Source organism: Dromaius novaehollandiae, chromosome Z (genome assembly GCF_036370855.1).
Source record: "Dromaius novaehollandiae isolate bDroNov1 chromosome Z, bDroNov1.hap1, whole genome shotgun sequence".
Lineage (NCBI taxonomy): Eukaryota > Metazoa > Chordata > Aves > Casuariiformes > Dromaiidae > Dromaius > Dromaius novaehollandiae.
The window spans coordinates 20300259-20317375 of record NC_088132.1 but is presented as its reverse complement, the minus strand read 5'-3'; the positions used below and the strand labels follow the sequence as shown (position 1 = coordinate 20317375).

Sequence of the window (17117 nt, the reverse complement as noted above, 5' to 3'; positions counted from 1 at the left end):
TATTAGAGTGGGAGTTATATGAGATTTAGAGATGTTCCCATAGCTGTGATAGTGAAGATCACATATATTTCTAAGCTGGTTAACCAGGGTTGAAGTTAGAGTCCACTCAGGTGGCTTGGAAAGTGCAAAGTTTTTTAGCTTTATGTTTTAAATACATGTGATTTGGGGGTTGAGAGATATCAAAAGAGATGTAAATAGGCAGAGGAAAATAATAGATATGAGCATCCTGTGAAAAAAAGCAATTTCTTTGCGTGGAGGTAAGAAAATTGTCTACAGAACACTGGTATGAGGTTGGCCTTAATATACTCATAACATACATGGGGATAATTTGATAATAATTCCAGTGGCTGAAATTTTCCTGGCCTTCTCTCAGCTTGGAGGAGGATTTTCTTAATGAATGCTTGAGTTCAACTAAATTAGTTTTACCTAAGTTCAGCAACCACTTTCTTTCTACACCCATTTTTGCAGTGTTCTTTTTAAGGACCTCTTGTGGCAGTGTGTAATAAAAAATAAATAAAAAAGAAAATTCATAATGGGAATTGTTTTCATAGGTTAGTGCTTTCTGAGTCTTCTACCGGAAAGAGACTTTTATTTGACTGAGTTATGGCCCATTAACAGCTGTGCTTTGCGCATGTGCAGCAAATCCATAAAAAAAGCACAGTTCCCTTATGGCATGTTGATAATAAAAGACGTGCTGTGCATATGGCCAGCTTAGCTGCATATCCAAGCAGAAAATCCTGAAAGTGCGCATTTTTTATGCTGCACAATCAATGTAGTTCTTATTCTACAGACATAGTTTTGTTGTATCTTGATGCTTTATGGCTCATCCTTATAAACATTAATGTCTTATAACATGCTTCAATATAAAGGGATCTTGTAAGGTTTCTTGGACAGCCAGTGAGTCAAGCAATCTATGCTTTGCATTTTGACTGCATTCAGTAACTTAAAGCTGAAATATTATAGCTGGAATGAGGGAGAATGCAAATTGCAAAGCTGAATCAATTCACAAGGTAGAGGATGCAGATTTTATCAATCAGACTGTAGGGTGGTTAAACAAATAAGTAGTTTATTGGAGCAAATGAACTCATGCAGTATGTTCAGCAACATTTTTCATGTAGTGTATGTTTCTTTGTGTGTCTGTAAGCAATCTCTGGAGGGAACATTAGCTGCAGACTTAAATGATGAAAAAATCTAGACAAGAGAAGACAAAAAAGAGTAAGTGCTGTCTAAAGGAATTGTCAGTCAATACTTATGCCTTAATCTGCAGTGATAAATTATCCATTAGCTTCGTGTTTGTTATCATCCCTAAGGAAATTAATATAAATTTCATCCAGGAGAGTGCCAACTTTTTGTCGTATAATCAAGATCAGAAAGAAGGACTTTGATAATGGTAATGACAGAAAGCTTTCAGGCAAAGCAAGCTACTTATTTAACAATGTCTGATGTAACCTACGGGAACAGTTTTGTCATGCAAATTAAATGAGAGTTTAGAAACAAGAGCCTCACCTCTCTGCTTAGTATGGTAGGAGTTAAGCATGATTTACTTAATCATTTCAGTGAAAGTTCTCATGAGTGGTAATGGAGAAAAATGAAAGAAGAACCAGCTCCATAGCATCTTTGCCTTCCTTGCTCACGTTTCTCCATATCTGTACCGTACTCTGGTGGGCTTGTGGGCCCCTTTCTGGGCACTGTGTTAACTCTGTGCCTGTCTTGGCTGATGCAGGGCTCTGGATTCCCTCTAGGACAGTAAAAGGAGAAATACTCTTAGGGAGGCAATTTACAGGGGCTAACAATAGCCACAATGGGTGGAAGTTGAGTGGCCTTCAAACGGGAAGCTGTGCAACTCGTTTAAGTGAGGCAGACGAAAGGACTGGCTGGGACAGAACAACCTTCAGTCTCCTATGTAATTTCTGCAGGGGAAGCTGCCATGTGGCATGGCTATTGCTAACACTGCACTTACTGAGGTCAGTCTTTATACATGACAATAGATGCCCAGAAAACTGGGGACTGCTGTTTTTTCTGCCAAACATAATGGTGCTGCCTGTAATAAGACTGTGTTATTATTCAACAGAGACAGTCAGTACTTCTCAAATCTTTCGTGAGCTAGAACCATAAATGCTTAGTAAATGAAAGGGGCTACCACCCCGGCCTGTGAAGAGGCAGTACACACTGTATAACTGCAGGCTTCATGGGGAAGGATACACCTACCCATTTTATATGCGTACGTGTGCAAAGTAATCTCACCACACGCTGCAAAGCAAACCACTGCGACGAACCAGCTCTTGCCAAAGAGATTGCATCCACACTGTGAGAAGCCTCGTCTAGGGACTCTCACCGTGGGCTCAGGAGCTGTGTTTATGCTCAGGCTATTGCCCCTCATCCTTGCCTGAGCTAAGTTGTCTGAGACTTGTTCAAGTTCATAGGCTATCATTTGTGGAACCAGCACCCCTGTTTACCCAGTGTCAGCTTTTGTGGATCTGTGAATGAAAGCCTTTATGGAAATGTTACCTCTTGCTACTTTTTTTTTTTTTAATTTTAAGTTCAGGGAATTTTGCCAAAACCTTAATGAGAGCATATTTAGCAAATAATAATATAAACCACAGGAAATATACATACAGGAGACCTCTTGTGAACATTCCCTAGGGCTAAGATGTCTTGGGATTTAGAGAGAGTTAATCATTATTGTAACTGAGGATATGAGACTGCTTTATGAACCAACAGAGCACAGGGGGGAAGTGAATGCATCTGAACCATGTCTGAAGAGTTTGATCCCATGAACATCCATGTTGAGTGTGCACCTACTGTGTGTGTAATGTAGAGCTGAAACTCACTGAGCACTTTCACTCTTCGAATGTGTAGATGGGCCTGAAGCGTCCATTCAAACTGGAGCCTGATGCAGTGGACCGCTGGCTGTTGACAACACTTAACTGGAGTGTAAAAGGCTCATCTGCCCCCTTTAGCTCTCTGTACCTGAATTGTGCTGAATAATGAACTCGCAAGTCTTTTTCTTATATGAGTTTTTGGCATTGTTTACTATAAAATGAAATCCTTGTACACAAGTAACATCTCTGTTCCCATTCTATTCAATGACATTAAAAGTTCCTCTCCTAAATAGCATTAAGGATCTGTTGTAAGCTGGCAGAAGCCATCAAAGCTAAGGCTAGTACTCCATCCTTAACTCGCCCTGTGTGCTTTTATTTGTTCTCTAAGATGGATTGATTTGAGAGATGGAGCGCTAGCCTTAACTGTGTCCTAGACTTTCTCAGTGCAGGCCAGTTCCTGACTTTTTTTTTTAATATTGGATTTTCCCCTCTTCTTCATATGTAATGTTATTTTTAACTGAACTGTCTTGTTAACCTTGGGACATCACTGGAGCTGAAGACCGTTCAAGCAGTCATAGCTTGATAACTTGCTCCCTGTGGGCAGCTCTGCAGAGTCTGTCTGAAAAAGCTCATATTTAAAGTGAAATAACTGAGTAGTCCCTTCTCTTTGAGTTCATCTGGAATTTTCTTTTTAGGGACAGTTTTAGCAGAGGGAGCTGCAAATGAGTGAAACACCAGAGTCAAAACAAGGGGCTGCTGCCACACTAATTAAAACAGAATTCATTTGTATAAACTGGGTCTCCTCCTGCAAAAAGGATGAATTAATGTAGGGCCCCTTTCCCCACAGAACCCTTTAATCTTCAAGGAGTTATATTTGTTAAATGAAAAATAATGCCACTTTGTTTATTATACTTTGCTTGCCAAACTTGAGTCCTACAGAACCTGCCAAATGTTAACTTTAAATTTAGTATGCTGAACAGCTTTCCAAATGTTGTCATACTCTCAGAGAGGAGCATGAGCTGTGAATTGTCCTGCATGGGAGATATTAGCAACCTGCTACTATAGTCTACAAAAGAACAGTTCTGAGGAATATATGGTAAAACTGGAGTATTATGTCACTAACCTTTGGGACAAAAGCCTGCTTCTGTTCTACTTGTAAAATATTTTAAAGGAAGAACAAGATCAATGAAGTCTTCTTTTTTACTCTTCCATTCTTACCCACACATAAGACAACAGATACATAGCATAGTAATAATCCAAGAAAGTATATCAAACAAAATCAGAAATGTACAAACTTGCCCATGGAACATCTTCCATTTTAATAGCATATAGTGTTACAAAGTGCAGGTGAGATTTATTCAATTTTTCTCTCCTTGTCTTTCTCTACTGTGATTTACTGTTGTCTATGTTTACCTCTAATTAATGAACACTCCTGCTGGTGTGAGTTATTTAATAGAGAGCATTTTGTTGTTTTATCTGATTTATGTTTTCATATTTATCATTTTAGCTCTGTTTCTAGTGATTAGGGAGAAGCATAACTCAGCACAAAGCAAGCAAAGAAAGCCAGGGGCAAGAGCTGTAATGAAGTTAGAAACCTTAGCACAAGCGTTCTTGAATTTGAGCAAAACTGCATCTGCATTATAGTAAAAAATCATGCTTACAACAAATATGGGCAAACATTTTATGCCAAAAAGTTTTTAAATGCCAAAAAAGTTTTTAAGTGCCAAGCCTGGGCAAGGGAAGAGGTCAGATCTGAGGTCTGCATTCCAATGTTGCATCAGCTTTGGGCTTGGGTCAGCTCCAGACTGTTTTGAAGATTTTTTTAAGGATGTGGCCCATGCATTTGAAAAACTGAGAAACTTTACTGCTCTTACGTATTAGTCTGAATTCAAGCATTCACTTGACTTCTCTTCTGAAATCTGATCCCTGATCAATAGGATGTTTTAACTTCCTGTTTTTAGTGAATAGTGCATGTCTGGTTTTCCCGATCAATATGTGAAGGCTCTTTCCGTCTGAGAACCTGGTCTTGAAATATAAATACAGTTCACAGTATGGAAAACTGTGCTTCTTTCCATACTGCCTAGGGAAACTGCACTATGAATCCAATACTGTTGCTAATAAAATTTTCATCATACAGAAGAACTTAAGACTCATGCATTTTTGAACTGATATGCTTATGCTTGAATGGTTGTAATTGCTAACTAAATGAGGGCTTGTCCGTGTGTGCATCCCTTTATACTTTTAATAAAGAATACTTGAATGTGCACTTTAGGAATTTGAGGCAAGTGACAGGTTTCATGTCTTATTGTGTTTTGTTTAACCCAAAGACATTTGCTGGAGTGAAAGAGAGAACGTGTAAGTAAAAGTAAAGGGCTGGCCCTTTCTCTTCCTGTTAATGGGCAAGATGATGCAGTGACTAAAGGATGTAGGTGTTAGGAACAAGCTAAGCTGTTCTTTCTAAATTCTACTGGTGTTTAGAGGGGCATTTGTACTGCAAATGTGCATCAGACTAGACATGCAAGTGTAGTAACCTCTCCTATTTCCTACTATGATTCTAATTAGTCAAAAAGCACACTGCTCCTGGCCATGGCACAAGTACAACAGGAACCAGACTCAAAGACCGTTCCCTGTTGGCAGGCTGGTCTGCTGTAGGACATTTAGAATAATGAATTACTTTGGATTCTGGGCCAGCACTGGTACCATTAACTTGCCATGGTTAGATGTAATGAAAGCCAAGAAAGCATATAGCAGTATGGTAAGCATGAAGAAACATACATTGATTCCTGAAAGCCTGAGCAACTCAGTGCTTTGATGTGACTGCAGTGTCCCCATCAGTACCCTCAGGGCACAATCTGGCCAAAAGCTTTGCCAGCACAGTCCTCTCTGTGGCCACCTATATTAGCATTATTAATATACACCACCATGGGAAGAAGAAGCATGTGAGAAGCTCTGAAATCTACACTGAAAGTTGCTATTTTGTTTTGAATAAAACATTTCTTTATCCTAGATCATTCTTGTGTGAAAGTATTTCCAATGGCACACAGAGGTATATGCAGTTCCACTCATCAAGAAATTGTCACCGGTTCAAATAATTTTTTTAAAAAAGCCTTAGAAAATAAAGTTTCTCTGTTCCCCAGAGAAGAAGAAAGGGGATTATTATGTCTAATAAAACCTCTCTGTTCTTGTTTCACCTTGAATTTTTTGCTCGTTGGTGGCTGGACTAGGAGGAAATGTTTGTTTCTGTAGATTTTTCAGTAGATAGACGTTGCGTGACATCAGTCTATGGAGACTGCAAAATCATAAGATAGACATAATGTATTGTCTTTACCAGCCTCTTCTTTCAAATTTCTACATCCATTAAGGAGCATAAAGGAGCAACATGTATGTTTGCATTCTTTCACTGAAGAAAAGATATGAAGAAATTTGGCCATTTTGTAATATCAATAGCACTGGGACAGTCAACTTTAAAAATCTTATATCTTGCATGTATTGACGTGTCAAATAATTGTTGAACGGGATGGTGGTGAAAAAGAACTAAGGATAAAAACCTCCAGGTACTTACCTTGGCCTAGTACTTTATAGATGCATTTGAAAATTTAGTATTTTTTTCTAACCCTGGAGAAAATGCAGGACAATGTCTTTTTGTGACTTCTCTTAGAGAGGAGGTACACTCTGAAAATGATCGGCTTGGGGTGCCCTTGAAATGATTTTTGTTGACAGAAGGAGGAGCATGAGAGAACCATAATGATATCATGTTTTCATGTTTCATGAAAAAGAGTTAAAATAAATTTCGGGGAAAAGTTCAAGACATTCTCTTAATTTACATTTACTTCTGAACCTTATACATAAACTGACCTTGAGAATATGGCAATCTGTTTATTCCAATACACCGTATATACTGTCTGCATAAGCTATTGCAGAGTTTCATTTAATAAAAAGACTTGTTTTTGCCTTGAAACAGCAAGATTTCAGCGTCTTTCTCCCAGCTTTCACCTTTTCCTTCCTGAGATTAAAAACAATTATTCAGACTGAAACCCAGGTACTAATACTCTCTCTAGTTTTAGAGTCCTTTGAGAGGCAGGTCCAGAGCCTGGCCTTTCTGCCGACTTCACAGTGATATGGATCAGGCCCAGCGCATGCTATAACTTACGTTGCCTATTATCTGTACACAGGCTTTCCCCAGGGTAGTTTTCAATCTGGAAGTTGCTAAATGGATTGCTAACCTTGTACCATCTTGCCAACCTATCATTTTCTTTTATTACTTTTGATCTTCTCCCATGGAAAACTCACACTGACTTTCATGGATCAGGTTCAAAAGTAGGACAACTTCCCAACTCTGCAATACATTTCATCTCTATTGGTGAGACTTCTAAGCAAAAAAAAAAAGCTTAAATGTGAGGTAAAATATACATCTTGTGCATCTTTCAAGGCAGAATTTAACTCATTTCTATTTGTATTGTCTGTTAACAGAATTGGGAAGCTTATTAGGCCTTTCCTACTGTAGTATTTCTTACGGTAGTATAGTATAGTAAAGTATTTCTTACTATATTATTCTCTTTGCTGGCAAGTGTCAAACATGCTGCACAGGTTTTCCCAGCATCATGCTGACAACTCATGTTCATCTATATTGCCTCAGTGGTATAGACAGTTTCAAAGGAGCTCAAGACCTGCTCTAAAAAAATTTTGGCAGTCGCTGTGGGTTGAAGCAGCACATATCGCCACGGGTAAAGCAACAATGCAGTAGTGTCCAGTAGAAAAGCCATGCAGTAGCAGTATAGTAATAGTAGTGATGATGATAATAATAGTAATAATAAAAGGAATTACAGTAATATGCGGCAGCGCTGACTAAGATCAGGACCCCCTGATCAGGACCCTATTGTATTAGCCATCGAAATAAACAGTGGAAGGTTTCTCCTGATGACTTTACAGACTAACTAGGAAAAACAGATAAAGGGAAAGACAGACTAAGGTTGTTATCCACCTCTAATACAAGTGGCCATCCTGGATGCAAGGGGATTATGCACAATTCCATTAAATTTCATCCTTGAACTGTTTTCAGAAAGAGATCATAAATATACGCTTGCATCTGAAAAAAACTTCTGTTTCTTCAGTTTTCCATAAAAGCATCAAAGAAAAGCTAAATGTCTCCAAACACTGACAAATTAGACATGCAGTGAAATGTAGGTTTCCAATTACCTATAAGTAAGACTTATATTCCACCAGTTCCGTGGCCCAGGACTGAGAGCTGCATTCACATCTTCTGGAATCTGAATCACTTCCTTAACTACAGGTCTGTTCTATATCTTACTGCAAAGAGTAACTGAGAAATACAATGCAGAGGATGAAAACCTTAGCAGAGGATTTTATGGGAGAGAAAAGTAATGGTAAGGGACTACTCCATATGTCTTAGATATTAGCTAGAGGGTTTTATCTCTATCCGTAGACCAACCAGCCCCTGTGGACTGAGAAAGATGAAATAAAATAAAAAATGAAATCTTAAGCGCTGAGTTTTTCTTGAGTTATTCTGATCATTTGACTTGGGAGGGAAATTTCTACCTTTCTCTCAGAAAATTGCATAAAAACTATCTGCACTCTGCATACTGGAGAAGAATTTTGCTTTGGAAAACTATAGTAGTCAGTAGTTGTTTATTTATAGTTACAAGCCATGCATTTGTGCGTATTTAATATCCTGAGCTTTTCCCTTACATATATAATTCTTTTCAGAAGAAATCACTGCTTGGGAAACTACATATATAAAGTGTTGTTATACTTTCTTGTTTAATTCTGCTCAATTTTTTCTTTTTGTTAATCTCTCTAACTGCTTCTCTTGCTCTCTAATCCAATGTTTATGCTGAATAAGCACTGAAGAACAAAATGCAGCACTGTCTGTCTATGACTGATAGCAAACAAAGCTTCCAGACAATGCAGACATTTCATTAACCTCCAATGCTTTCAGGTGCAGAATCATAGTTCTTGGCTGAGTTCAGTGTCAGTGCTTATGTAGGTGCAGGGATTCAATGACTGTTGATTTTAGTATACCTAGGTCTAAATCAGATTTTTTCCTAGCATAATGTACAAAGAAAAAGAGCATAAAAGTTTAATATATTTTTTGTGTGTCTCTTGAGTTTTCTCATTACTGACCTGGGATATTGTAAATATTTCTCCAAATCCAGGGAATTAGCTGCAAAGTCCACTTTATGGAAGTTTTCTTCTTGTCTGATTCAGCCCGTGAATGGGCAGATAGCTCTATGAGAGCCTGGAGCGGGTTATACCCAAGTGTATTATGTATGAGCTGCTTTTGAGGGGTGCTGATGCATAGCTGAACTTGGGCTTGGGTGAACCCTCTCGTATAAGCCCCGTGTTAGCAAGAACATCTAGATTCTCAGCTAAATCTACAGGTAAAGCACTGAGGAGTTTGAAGGGACTATCAGTCACCAGGAGAGATCAGTAAGCAGGAGAACAAGTCACTTTCAAAACTGACTTTCCACTTTTGGTGGAATTTCGAAAGGCAGGTATGTTTGGTGAGAGTTACTTCACTTGCATTTAAAGCCAGTGCGCTATAAGCTTCTGTCTTTGCCTGGGGTGAATAAACCTACCTGTCTGGCGTACTGGTTAGAGCTAGTTCTCCAGTTAAATGAAGGTTGCGCAGATGCATCGGCAGTGGGAATGTTAATGATGTTCTGTATAATCATCTATCCTCAGCCCAATCATATGATCTTTTCTTTCAGTTAATCAAAGGCTTCTAGGGAAGTCTAATGGCTTGTGTTAGGTTGGGGGCCAGCCCAGATGAACAGTCTGTGGACTCTTTGCTGAATAAGGACGAGGCTATTAAATAAGTTTGCTCCCTGGCTCTACATTAGTCTGTGCAGATGTCTAAAGGAGTGTAACTGAAATGAAATGAATGCTGGATGAAAGAAAAATATAACATTTCCCTCTTTTGGGTGGAGTACTGTCATTGAAACTAAATCCATCATTTCCTTCATCTTGTAACAGGAAAGCAGGATCTGAATCTGTGCTCTTTCATGCCATGCAGCTAGGTAGAACCAGGTCTGTTGTTTATGACAGCTGCATATACCTGCTATAGACAGTACAATAAAGATATAAATTGACATTGTACAGCAAAGACAGATGCTGAAACTATGAGACCTATTTTCCACATTGGCAATGACATCTGCAGCAGTCAGCAAATACACTGACATTTCCATGATAACATAAGCATTAACCAGAACCTAGAGTTTGTTTTTTACAAACTATTTAGACACAGTCTGTACCATAGTGCTATATGAGCAGGACTGAATCTCTAGCATTAGAAACTGGTGCTCTCGCCTCCAGAAATAGGAAGTGGCTGTGTTCCTCGCCGTATAAACATCTCTCTTTTGAAGAACGTGTGGTTCACAGCACCCGAAGAGTGTAGTGGCACATCGTAACATTGTATGATGACTAATATCTCTGGAAGAAAACACACATCTTTCCATTCCTTTGATTATTAAAACTTTAGTACTTTTGCTGTTCTTAAGATAAATGTCTGATTTACCTAGAGGAAGGTGGTTCTCACAGACAACTGAAATGTTGGAGAAAGCTTGAGGCAGGCATACTTGCTTAAGAAATAGCTTGATAAGAATTAAGTCTAAATAATTTAGTGTGTATTTGTTTTTGGTTGCTGGTGTTTGTCTCTTGTATTAATTTAATTAATATCTTTACTAAAATTTTCTATATTTCTGGAAATCACACAGTTGTTAACATTTTAGCTTGTTGTTAACATTTATATGGAACTATAAGGTAGAACAGTGTCTTCCTTAACTTACTGCATTTTTATTACAGGACAGTATTTACTTTCTGCTGCACAAATAAGAAAGTTGCTACTTTTCCATTTTAAAATATCTGTCCTGTGTAACGATCCCAGAGGAAATTAGAATTCCAGTGTGCAATGCACTATGCAAACACTTAGGCATGAATCATTGTCTTGAAGTCTAAATAAATAAAAGGCTAAATTTACGGTTTGAATTAAAGAGAAAGTAAAGACTGACAAAGAATTGTTCCTCTTTTGCAGTTGGAAAATGGAGTCAATGCAAGATTAAGTGATTTGACATGACCAGGGTCATATAGGGAATCTGTGGGAGCTATTGGCATTGGACAGCAGTCTCCAGACTGCCAAGGTTAAATGCAGAACCTTCCGTCTTCTTAAATCTTTCACATGTTGATCTGGTAAATGGAGTCATAGGGTGGCAGAATGACTGCTTTACCACACTTTTCATTAAGAACATGTGCCAGAGCTATAGCACTTCCTGTATTTCCCCCTTTAATGAAGCCTCATCTACATATCTCCCACAAAGCTCTCTTAAGCTTAGTCTCGAATGGACCTCTCATTTCTTCTCCCCATCATTTTCCCGGTCACATGTTTTTCTTTCTGTGGTAGCAGCACTCACATTCAGACTTAGTCAATCCTTAGGCAGATGTTTAGACCATAAGGAGAACTTCCTTTGTGCAGCAATGTTTTTTTTTTTCATTTGTCTTCATACAGCAAGAAGACCAGGTCACCTCAGTGCCCCACAGTAGTTTATCAGCCCATAGGTTTATCTGGCTTTTTTTCCTCCCTTGCTGTTGCCAAAGGAAGAAGCATAAGGAACTAGTAAACTCTGCTGGAGAGCAAACAAGCTAGGCTATATTCGATCTGTTTCAGGGAGTTACTTTCTCATGAAATTCAATCACTAGAATGAGAGTTCACCTCTTGTTTTAAAACAAGATATGCCTGATGGAGTCCTACATCCTGGCTTACCAAACTCCAGGCTGTTCAATACATTGTAAAATGAATTGTGCCTGCAAGTTATGGCAATAGTCACTTTACTATAAACACAATTGCCTGACACTATCAAAGTATGCACAATCCCTCCTGAATTACAATGTGAAAAGACTTTACAGGTAGCTATGTCAAAGGTTTAGAGAGCAGAGCACTGTCACTGATAGAAATATTATACCTCTGCTTTATAAGGAAGTTACAGTGAGCATAAGGACGAATGCAATGCTAAACAATGTTATCATCGGTGCACTGGAGGAACGCATTCACTTCCAGTAATGTTACGGAGGGGGTGACCTCAGCCAGTATGCAGCATACAGTTGCAATCGTTAAACTTTCTCGACCTTTTGTTCACAGTAAAATGGTGTCCTTCAGTACAGCTGAGATGGAAATTCTCCTCCTGCTTGTCTAGTCACTCTGGTGAAGTTTATTTATTATGCTATTTATGCTATTCTCTATTTAGCGTATACTAAAAGGGTCCATATAAATCTAAAAGCAAGAGGGAAGATTTCTTTTTTTAATGTGCTCTCCCTAGCATTGCGCTCATAACTATCACATACACCACATGATCAAACTACAGCCCATGTGAAAGCAAAGAGGATGCAATAATACGGAGGCATCCCCCCTCTGTTTTCTGGGATTCAGGTTCCCAGGGAGCACGGCTATCAGTCTGGACAGTTTGATGTAATCCTACCAGTGGAGCTGAAACTATCTGGGCTCAAGGATTTATTAGTTGTGAACTTTCATTTTTGTTTTTACTGGGATAGTGCCAGTAAATAAGTCACCAAAACCACTAGCTGAGTGTCATTTGATAGGAAAAGGCTGGGATCACAAGTAAGCCTTCTGTCTTTAACAAAAAAAAGTGCTGAGGTAAGCAGTGTCAAACCCAGCTGCATCAACATGATGGTGGGAAGACAAATGAGAGCTTTCTCTGCTGGATACAGGGGATAGGGAGCCTACAGCTCTGACAAACCTCCTCATATCCCAGAAACAGCTGTCATAACTGAAACTGCAAGGGACTGCTTTTTAAACTACTAGCTTTGATAAGGAGAATTCTCTCACCGATCCTCTTTCTAGCAGATAAACAAGCTTGTGGCAACAGAGCTCATCTGAAAGGTGACTGGAGATTTAAATATCTTCAAAGGTTTCCAAACCCTCTTTCTGTAACCTCTCCCAAACTCTCCCAAAGCCTTATGCCCAGCCCTGAGCCGGCATTTCTGAAGTGTCTGTCTCCAGAGAGTGGGGCTGCTGTGCCACATGAACTCCACAATTATCACGCAATGTAAAGCTCCCTAGATTTTTTCTATGGGAGGTTGAACTTTACAAAGTTAGATCTGACATTGACACTGTCACTGGCAGCGGGGAATCATTAAATGAGCCACAAGAGAAGGAACAGGGGGTCATTTCAGAATAAATATTCAAGCGATGACAGTTTTGAAGTGTGCGACTGGCCTCTCCCAGTGCCTATTCTGGGGACAGAGAGTCAGTTGGAGTCAAGGGTGATGAAATGTGTGCATTTACCATCTGACCTACTGCACAGAGGCCAGGTGTGGGTGAAGCGTGAGGGTCTAAGCTCTTTGCGTGCGTGTGTGCGTGTGTGTGCGCATGCACGTGCTCACGCATACGTGTGGAAAAGGAGGAGAAACATGAGGAGGGGGAGGGAAGAGCTTGGTGCTGGTGGTGGAGTGAACTGGAGACAGGGACGGCTTTCTCTTCGCAAGGCCCATCAGCTCCTTGCGGCTGTTGCCTGGGCAATAGCTGGGGAATTACGAGGAATGCCCGGAGACGATATCCTTCTTTTGGGCTCGCAGACAGAGCAGAAGGGGGAGGATGGCTTTTCTCTTTCTGTTTCTTCTTTTTATATTCAGCAGATTAGACAGGCGGGTTGCTGTGGCGACGACACAGAGGAGGTCTCCAGCACACCTGCGCCACAAACAAGGAGTCCCACCAACAGGGACTTAAGGAATTCTGGAGGCAGTTTTTTCCTGTGGGAAGCACACTAGCAAAGGGGAAAAGGAAGAAAAGAGAGGAGGAGGAGGCGAAAAAAAAGGAGGAAGAAGAGGGATGGGGGGAGGAGAAAGACGAAGAAAAAAGCAAATCAATACTCAGCTCAGCTGCGCAGCAGTTGCAGCTTGCAGGTTACAAAATAGGGTGTGCATAAACAAGATGGACACAGACTGTTCATAGAAGCCCCCTGAGCAAACTGCCACGAGGAAAGAGAAAAGACCAAGAGTTCTTTTGGCTTAACCTACTGAGTATCCTGCACATTGTGAAATCTGTTGGGGAAACCAAAATGAAGTATCTATGGAAATGGCAGAACTCAGACATGAGACACAGAGATGTGGATGGGGCAGTTAAGGCTGGAAACTGAAGTTACTCTTGTGCGCCTGGCTGAGAAGATGTATATGTGCTTACATATGCACATAAGGATGTAAGATTTAATTTCTGAGATGCACGCTGCCTTTATAAAAAGGGCTGTAGAGTGGTGTGAAAACTGACATTATATGCCTTCTTCTTCACTAAAAAAAAGTATCAAGAGGTAGGCAGAGGTGGGAGGAAAAGGAAAAAAAAAAGCTTTTATAACTAAGGAGGTCCTAAAGGCAAACATGCTGCTCTGGAATGCTTTGGCATCTCTCCAGCTTCTCCTAATGAAGCAGTCAGCCCTGTGCAGGCTCACTGTCCTTGCTTCACCTCTCCTGGACATCCCCCTGCCTCTTTCATAGCTGTTGTCCTGTCTCTCCTCTCTTTCCCTTGTCCTTTTTTCCCCTCCAATTCCTTTCCAATCCTTTTCACATTGTCATTTCTTTTTCCAGCATCTGAAATGACTGTTTGCATGCCTGCAACACTTTCCCATGCAAATAAACACATCAGATTAAATAAAATAATAATAATAAAAAAGTGTGTAGGAAAAGGTAGTGAATGCACAAATGAATCTCTGTTACTGTGTATGCCAAAGTGGCGCCATTCAGAGACTTGTTTCTCTGCTCTCTCTCAGTTTCTCTTCATTGGAAGGGCAAAGGCTCCCAGCAGTCAGGATGTTTGATAACAGAAGAAAAAAGCTTTAAATTTTCAAAGTGAAGCTGAGAGTTCAGCTGTTCTCACGACCGGTTTCGTCTTTGTAAAGAGAGCTACATTTAGACTATTTGTGAGGTGAGACTAGAAAAGCCAAGTTTCTGCTGTTCAGATTTTAGTAATTTTGATGCTTTTATGGAAAGTAATGGTTTGTTCTGGTCTTACACAACAGATTTCCCCTTCCTTGTCCCTACAATTGAAAGGCTGAGTCTAGCTTTCCTTCTGGATATACTGCATTGTGGTAGCTGTGGCTAGGTTTATAGATAAAAGGCTCTGGAGATTATTTAAAAACATCATAATTGTAAAATAAACCTATTACTCATAGGTTTATTCAGATTCTGAGCTTAGAGTTCATATTAGTAACGTCTTTGGAAGAACAGCTATTCTGAGAGATTGCATGTGTTTTCTCTCAGCTAAAGTCAGTGTGTAATGCTTCCCGTCTTCAGTCAGTCTAGACTGAATGGGGGGCCTCACATAGGGACATGTTTTAACTAGTGGATGGCTGTGTTTTTTTGATGTCCTATATTGTGTTCTGTTCAAGTGATATCTCAAACTGAACTATATTCTGTACAGACAATCCAGACAAAGTGATGAGGGAGAAGATATATGATCCTGAGTCTGAAGGCAAATGTGAATTGACTATTTAAAAGAGCAGACACAGCAAGCCCACAGAGCTGGCTGAAGCCAGTGGGATTCTTTCCATGGGCATCAGTGGACTTCTGATCAGGCTTTATGCATTCAGGGAATTAAGCTGAGTGTTTACTACTCTTCATCTAGACCTAGGAGTTCACCTGGAAGGAATGAATGTGATAGACAAGTCAGTGCGCAAGCCTGAACTACATGCCCAGAAGGAAAGAGAGATTCCTGCGAGATCTCAAAGTGAGGGAAATAAGAGAGAATTCCTGAAGCACCCATCCAGCTCCCTTCCTACATCCTGGCTTCTTGCTACCATGCTTCCCCCCGCAACTTACAGGTTCCCAAGACGCATATGGCCTTGCCCAATCTACCCCAAGCAAAGCACTTGGAGAATAATGACACTCTCTTCTTTGAGGGGTGACCAGGTCTGTCTGTGGCTGGTGGGTCTCCTGTGCACCACAACTCCACAGCGAGCCAGTCAGACCCTGGGAATTTACATGGGACTGGAAGGCTTTGTAGTACAGTACCCATTGATGGGTAAAAGAAAGGAAAGGAAGACAACATCTATAGACATTGGAAGTATTTTCTGGTATAAATGAAGGAGATGTTACTTCTAAGGTCTTATCAGAAGAGTGGGGCCAAAATACCAGATTCTGAGTCAGATTCTGATCTGTTATGTTTTGCAAAGCCTAGCACTATTCTTTCATGCTAATGGAGTCACTCTAAACTTATAGCAGAGCAACTGAGTGGAAACTAGCCCATGGTTATTTGTGGGTAATACCTTTTGTTGAGCCTACTTTCAAAACCCAGTAATGTATCTAGGGGTGTAATCCATAATTTCAGTGCTATTTTTCTGTTAAACTGCAGAAAAGATTGAGGCAAATTATTTTAATGATGCTAGAAATAGGCTTTGCTTATGTTACCACCTCCCTGTGAACTTTTACATTTCCATATTTATAGAAGCCAAGCTTTACTACAGGGCAGTCTATGACTATATAGCTGCAGCTTCTTCTTCTTCTTCTTCTTCTTTTTTGAGAAGAGAGCAATGTTGTTTCTCCTTCAGTGGATACTACTTCATCAGAAAATATAAAACACAAATAAGACACTGTAGAATCTAACTTCTCTGAAGTGCTTAGATGAAAAAGAATTTAGAATAAATAAGAGTGTTTTTTAAGCACGTGTAATAAACACAAGACGAGACAACGCACTTGCAGAGGAAAGAAGATTTTGATTAAAGCAGCATTTGGTCAGTGAGTTTTAGTTTGTTTTAGTTACATGGAAAATGATGGATTGTTTGTTTATAACTGAACTAAACTGAACTTTCAACCATGCTTGACAGTTAAATTTAAAAGAAAATGATATGGAGTGGTCCATGCCTGATAGAGAAATGCAACATGTTACGAATCTACCTAAAATACAAATTGAAAGAAGATTATCTTTGGTCCGTAATAAAATAGATGATAAATCCTTCTTTAAAAATACTGCACAAAAAAATTTTATGTTTTGCAGCCTCTGTTGACTTCCTGGAGGAGAGAAAAAAAGCAGTCAAAGGAAATTCAAACTGCCTTTAGAGTCCAACCATGTGCTAAGTGAGTTTTTACAGAGGCCGTAGGACACTGCTATATGCTGTTTAGTCTGAAAGCTTTTAAAATGCCAGATACAGGATCTGTAATTCCCTTTTTAAGGGTTACAGGCATTGGTCTGGAGAACTAATAACATCCAGCCTGAGGAGGCATGTGAGCAGAGGATCTAGGAAGGAGCTACTGTTAAATGGAAACTGTTTTCCCTGATTT

At 39.7% G+C, this 17117-nt stretch overlaps 1 long non-coding RNA gene across 1 annotated transcript in view; it reads left to right on the top strand.

Annotated features, from left to right (window-relative positions):
- Positions 1-8046: 8046 nt before the first annotated feature.
- The window catches only part of LOC112981870 (uncharacterized), a 55935-nt gene continuing 46864 nt past the window's right edge, over positions 8047-17117 (top strand). The window contains exon 1 of the long non-coding RNA XR_003258838.2: positions 8047-8112. This is a non-coding gene — a long non-coding RNA (uncharacterized LOC112981870). The remainder of the gene's footprint in view (positions 8113-17117) is intronic.